We start from the raw sequence: 6,983 nt of genomic DNA, 5'->3' as shown, positions 1-6,983 counted from the left end.
AGCTTTTCATAGATTTTGACTAAATATATTTTATTTATTGCAGTCATTAAATTAAATATATACATTTATTTAGAATTTACACAATTATTTGTATTTTATAAATAAATTATGAAGTAATATTTAGTATTCATAACATATGTTTTATGAAATAGATGTGAGTGTTCAATCAATAAATATGTAATTTATAATTCATAATATATTTATAATATTAATTTATATATAAAAGTATTATTTGTTCATATATATATATAAAATCTAAAGTAATATATTTTGTATTCATAAATAAGTATATATATATATGTATGTGTGTGTGTGTTTTATAGTGTTTTCTGAAATATATATTTTATAAATTAAAAAGTTTATATATATATATATATATACATACATAAAATCTCTCTCTCTCTCTCTCTATCCTATATATATATATATAAATTAAAACATTTCAAATTTGTAAACGTATTTTTATTTATAACTATATATACACAAAAAAATCAAATATAATGCATAAAAATATTTTATTGTAAAAAAAAAAAAAATCAAATATAAAAAAAAAAAAATCAAATATAATGCATAAAAATGTAATTAAATAGGCATTAGAATTAAACAATTATTTTACAGAATTTGTACCCAAAACTGTTTTTTACTCAAAACTGATGCTGTTTAATAGTTCAGCTGGGTTTGATGATAATCTCGTTAGATTTCATCTTTGAGATCATGTCTCAGTGTGGTGTGTCTGTCGTGTCTCTCAGTTAACAAACAGATCAATGATAAAGAGCGCGTGGCCCCCTATATAGAAAACAAAAACCCGGGAGATGGTGGAGCAGTGTGTGACCGAACCGGACGACTGATGAAACACGTCTTCATAACAGCAGGGCTTCTGCTCTCTCAGTCCTTCCCGTCTCTGCCTTTGCTGGTTCTTCTGATTTCAGCTTGTTGAAGAACAACATTCCTCAAGCTGAGAGACAAAACACAGCGACTTCCTGTTCAACTTCCTGAAAGAGAAACTATGTCTGACTCAAGAATTGAGATATGAACCCTCATGTCCTCATCTAACCCTGAATGTTTCCATGCAGTGAAGTTGAATTTTGACATGAACGGCTCCAAAAACCACAATAATAATGATTATTTATGAGCCAAAGTGAGACATTTGAGACTCATGACCCAGATTTCTGAGACTGCATCGATCATCAGCATCCGTCCTCGTCCACTTTCACTGTATGGAAAAGAGCAGCTTGGACATTCTGCGCAATATCACTTATTTAGTTTTCTACAAATTAAACGACATGAGGTTGAGTAAATGACAATAAATTTAATGTTTGTGGGAAATAACAACAAATGTCAGAGATTTCGCAGGCTATATGCGAAATTAACTACTTTTAAAGTTTTCTTTGTGACGGACGATGAGTTTGTAAATAATTTGATTTTGTGAGGGAAAAGTCTATATTTGTAGAACTTAAGATCTTACGAATAAAATCCTTTTCAGAGAAGTGATGCTTGTATTTGTGTTTAATAGGCTTGGAGAAGATAAAGAAGATTGATCATTGAAGATAATAAAATCATTGGAGTTTTTATTATGAATATATATTTTTAATGGACTAGAATTATGAGTGAAATCAATTTACAATTTGTTTTCTATCACAGCAAACTGAAAACCTGTCAAAAGGTGTGGTACCTGGTTAAATTAAATAATATAATATAATTCACACTAAATAATTTTTAAATGTATATTTAAATAAAAAATAAATAAGAATAACTATATATATATTAAACTTTTTAATATTAATACATTTCTGAATATATGTTTAAATTAACAGAAAATAAAACATTATTAAATAAATGTTATAATTGTTTTTAATATAATTCATACTAAATAACAATTTATAAATGCATATTTAAATTGAAAAATAAAATAATACCTGTATATTTATTTTATAAGAATAATATTATTTGTAAAAGTATATTTAAACTAACAAAAAATATTATAATAATTTCTAGAATTATTTTTAATTACATAACATTATGGTTAATAACAATATAGTTCATACTAAATTTATAAATGTGTATTTCAATATAATAATAATAATAAATACTATTTCTAAATGTAAATTTAAATAAATATATAAATGTTCAATAATAATAATAATAATAATAATAATAATAATAATAATAATAATTAATTATATACTTTGTTTTTAATAATAATAATAATTTGATCATTAATTTTGCCCAGAAGGTCTTGCATCTTGATATTTTTCCATCTGTTGTGGATGCTGTAGTGACACAAGATGCCTAATGGTGGCGCTGCACATCCTTCACCTCGATGCGCACACATTTACTGTACACTCCAGACTAAAAGCTCTTTTATTGCCTTTCATTCAGCCAGACAGGTCACTTCTTCAGGATGATCATAACATATTAAATGTTAGACAGATGACTGACTGCAGCGTCAAGGATTTAACTCAAGGCCAGTTTAATGAAGAATCTCTTTCTAGAGTCACCTGTACATAAACACAGACGATGAAGTTGTGAAACTAAACTATACTCTGCTCATATTTACACAAAACCTCTTGCTGAACAACATTAATGGGTTTCTTGTCTGAAGGCTGAGTGCTTTTATTGATCGCTGGCAGTAAACTAATGGATCATGCTAATAATGCTAATTTACTAAAACCTGTTACGTTCACTAAAAGATCTGCAATAACATTAAAGCACAATTGTATTGTGGCGTCTGTGGTAATTAATTATGGAAACATGATCAGAGAATTTCTAGTCAAACTAAATTATGTTTTTTGGGGCTTCTTGCATATTTAGCCACACATCAATCTTAAAGACGAAGCAAAATGCTGTTTCTTGTATGCAAATCTATAATGAATTCAAATATTGAAGGAAAGAGCCTTGGCTGAAACACAGAGACACAGTATCTGGTCAGACACACTGAATAACAAACCACGGCACATTTCTGCACAACAGAGCTCAGTTCTGAGTCCTAAAACCTGACGAGAATTATTTAGGAGTAAATTAAAGTGTGTGGTGAACGTCACTCGAAGAGACTTTTTGTTCTGCAACACAAATGAGTTTTGAAACCTTTGTGTGCTTTGAAATTTAAAGTCGCTACATAAAGACCAAGTGTATGCCTTCGAAATTCACGTTTTCCTTCTTACAAATTGACTCCATGTCTGGTTTTATTAAATCTGCACTATACAGCAGTTTAAAGAGCTGTTTATTACTGATGTTAGATTTGTGAATATATATATATATGTGTATATTAGAATATATATTAGAATCGTGTTCTTGCAGGTGCTTCGATGTGATTTATTTACTGTGTCAGTGTCATGAGGTGAGATTTGAGTAAAATATGAATTATGCCATAATTCAGAGGATGTTATTTGGTTCAGAAGCACATGAGGAGGATATTCATGATGCACCTGAGGACATCAGAAATTATTAATGAACAATCTTTCACTCCACACTGTGATTTTTACTGTCCTTTATCTTCGTCTGAGACTCAGCATGCTCTTTTCTCCAAGCCTGCATTTATTTGATCAGAAATACAGTAATATTGGGATATATGTATATTTCTATATATTTCATAATTTACAAAAAAAAAGAGAAAAAGATTTGCTAAATTATTTAAAAAGATATTTTAAATATATTTCCTAAATATAAAAATAGATATAAATAAAATAAAATATTAAAAATATTTTTAAAAGTGTGTGTGTGTGTGTATATATAAATGCTTTAAAAACATATTTATAGCATATTTTTGAAATGTACATTCTAGAAAATATATTTAATATTTTTATATTTAATTTATTTCTATTATTTAAAATATATTTTTAAACAATTTAGCAAATTTTTTTTGTACATTTTGAAATTATATATATAAAATATTTTATTTTTTTGGCTGTATGGTAACATTTATTTTTTATCAGGATTCATTGATGAAAATAAAGTTCAAAATAACAATTTATTTGAAACAGAAATCTTTGGTGACATTATAAATGTCTTTACTGTTATTTTTGATGAATAAAAGTTAATAATAAAATAAAATAGTCCTAACCCTAAACTTTTAGCAACATTTGGCCAGACATTTGTCACGTTTTCAAATATTCAGTGATGTTTTATCTCAGATGATAAAAACGTGTTTTAGTCTGATACTCGAAGGATTGGTGCTGGATTTTCAGGGTTTTTTCAGGACGGTGTTTTGTCAGGTTATGATTCATCATGATGCTGCGTATGGCTTTATCATCTGCATAATTACTGCACTGCAGCAGCGATCTGTTCGTTCACAAGTGGGCATCAACAATTATGAACCGCATGCTGAGAGACAACAGAGAGAGAGAAATCGGAGAACTCTAATGTTCTTCTTTCCTCAAGCATAAGTGTTTTTTATTTGTAAATGTAACTATTCACTTTCTTAATTAATGCTCCTGGTCTTATTGTGAAAGATTCATCAGTGCACATTAGTATAAAGAACAATAATATTAGTCTTTAACTAGAATTTAATCTCTGAAACGTCTTTGATATGTTATTTATCCTTTATTTTAGCCTGCTGCTGTACGTAATACAGCCTTTCTATAATCTATCTTACCAATATTTAATACAGTAATTAATGCTGGTTAGACAGTCCTGTACAATCATGCTCACATTCACACTATATTCTGATATGAAACACGCATCGCTTCATTTCTTGACACTACAGAAGCTAAACCGTTTGTCACTCGTCTCGACGGTTTGGTGTAATGTTTCCGTGTTACTTTGACGTTGTGTGTGACTGACAGCATTTGCACGCTTTGGATTCTGACAGAAAGTAATCGTCTCTTACAGCAGGACTCAACTGCAAGTAAAAGTGAGGTTTTTGGCATTAAGCATATAATATTTAAATGCCCGTTATGTAATTTGCCAGAAGCTGCATGTTGTTTTATACTATCAATGTTCCACAGAAAGGGCACTGAAACATCCAGAATGAAGAAAAACCATTAAAGCCTTCAGAAATCCTCAAAGACTTTGGCAAGAAAACACAGAACATCCAGAATTACACAAGCATTCAGAAGGTTCGGAAAAATGTAAATGTTTCTGAAAGAAGTGTCTTTTGCTCTCCAAGGCTGCATTTATTTGATCATAAATACTGTAAAAATATGATATATTATTACAATTTCAAATAACTTATTTATATGTGAATATCTATTAAACTGTAATTTATTTCTGTGATGCGCAGCTGTATTTTCAGCATCATTCGTTCAGCAAAAGCAGTAAAATTGTAAAATATTTTTACTGTTTAAAATAATTGTTTTCTATTTAAATATGTTTTAAAATGTAATTTATTTCTGTGATGCGCAGCTGTATTTTCAGCATCATTACTCCAGTCTTCAGTGTCACATGATCTTCAGAAATCATTCTAATATGATGATTTATGATCAAGAAACATGCAAATATTAAGTCACACTCATAACATCCCAATCTTTGGATTGAGGCACTAATATAGCATGAAAACATTTTAAAAATTGTTTATGTCCACAAAATAATCAGTACCCTGCTGTATTTTATGTTAATGTTATTTTTAAGATCCATTATTTTGGTCGATTTTAAATCTAAATGGCAAAAACTGTGGTTTACAGGTGAGTAAGCTGCAATGTTTTAGACTTTATGCCAATTAATCAGAGGAAATTAAACAAATCGTTGATGATAATGAAGCGTTTTCAATCACAGCCTGTGTTTTCCGAACCGTATTGATAAATTGAACACACTGGTCTCAGGTAATCAATCCACAATGCACTGAGGTGCACAATACTGTCACGCTCATCCAGACTGATATACTATGTGCTATTTTAAGATCCCCGTGTTGATTTTCACATGTAATGTATAATGCAGGGAGCGTGGCAATCATGCAGGTGCAGCGGTAAATCCGCTCTAATGACACACGCGTGTGTATCTCCACAGGAAATGAGTGTGTGGACGCACATCTCGCTGATTACAACCAGAAACCCTTCATGCATCCAGCCATTAAGCTTAGCATGTGAAATAAAGATGCGCTCGACAGATGCACCAAGGACACGCATGCCATTTACAACAAATAATCCCTCAAAAAACTCCACAAATGTCAGCGGAAATGCCTTCTGTGAAACCAGCCTTTACAGGTTGAGGTGTAAGAGAAATGCAACGTTTATTATCTGCTCACACACTCATTAGGGAGCACCATGCGTGTGATTGTTTGTCTATTTTAGGACGTTTCTGTTGGTTCACAACCAAAAAAAAGTGTTTGGTAGGGAAAAATAATACTGTGAAAAGACCACAATTTCTGTTTGAGTTTGCCTGCCGAAGACGTCTCCGTTCAGTCACAGACCTCGGCATCTCTTGTGGGATATTTTCATTCATCTCGACTCACTATGATACATAGAATTATGTCTGTTCGTAAGAAAAAATGATTCTACTGTTATCTACTGTTATGTAGTGGATTGCTTCAATATCTCCAAGACTTCAGAGCAGTTTAGTCTAAACAGAAGAGCTCCTGAGTGATGTTTCAGTGAGCAAACCCTCTGAAATCTGACGGTGTGGGAAAACTACTGAAATGTAAAGATCAGAATGTGATGGACAGAGAGCTGATTCTTACCCTGAAGACGTCCACGGTGAAGCTACTAACTTAAAAACCTGATGTCTTTCATGTTGAAAAAGGAAGTTGTTGCTAATCAGAGGCAGGTGGCATGAGGGGGCGGGGCTTTCTCATTCTAGAGAGCATCTGATTGGACAGAACAGAGTTTGCACTTGAGTGCATGGAGATGTCATCATCAGTATTTTGAATGCATATGGTTAAAGTTTGTTTTCAATGTTGTCAAATTTGTTGCATTGGTTTCTATGCACACTGCAAAAAGGAAAAAATGTAATAAAATTTCTCCAAAATTCCAATTTCACAAATATTTACGAAGAAATGGCAAGTAACCTGTTGAACCAAACATGACATTTTTGAAACAGAAAGACTGAAATAC

General features: G+C 31.0%; 1 long non-coding RNA gene and 1 pseudogene across 2 annotated transcripts in view; one reads left to right on the top strand and one right to left on the bottom strand.

The window, feature by feature from the left end:
- LOC109051026 overlaps positions 1-1,487 on the top strand; it is a 3,791-nt pseudogene extending 2,304 nt beyond the window's left edge.
- LOC122135524 overlaps positions 1-6,682 on the bottom strand; it is a 15,940-nt gene extending 9,258 nt beyond the window's left edge. The window contains exon 1 of one of the 2 annotated variants that reach the window (XR_006153565.1): positions 6,611-6,682. This is a non-coding gene — a long non-coding RNA (uncharacterized LOC122135524). The remainder of the gene's footprint in view (positions 1-6,610) is intronic. The other variant, XR_006153564.1, reaches the window with a different exon arrangement.
- Positions 6,683-6,983: the final 301 nt, after the last annotated feature.

The sequence above is a fragment of the Cyprinus carpio genome, chromosome A25, assembly GCF_018340385.1.
Source record: "Cyprinus carpio isolate SPL01 chromosome A25, ASM1834038v1, whole genome shotgun sequence".
Lineage (NCBI taxonomy): Eukaryota > Metazoa > Chordata > Actinopteri > Cypriniformes > Cyprinidae > Cyprinus > Cyprinus carpio.
This window is presented reverse-complemented; position numbering and strand designations above follow the sequence as displayed.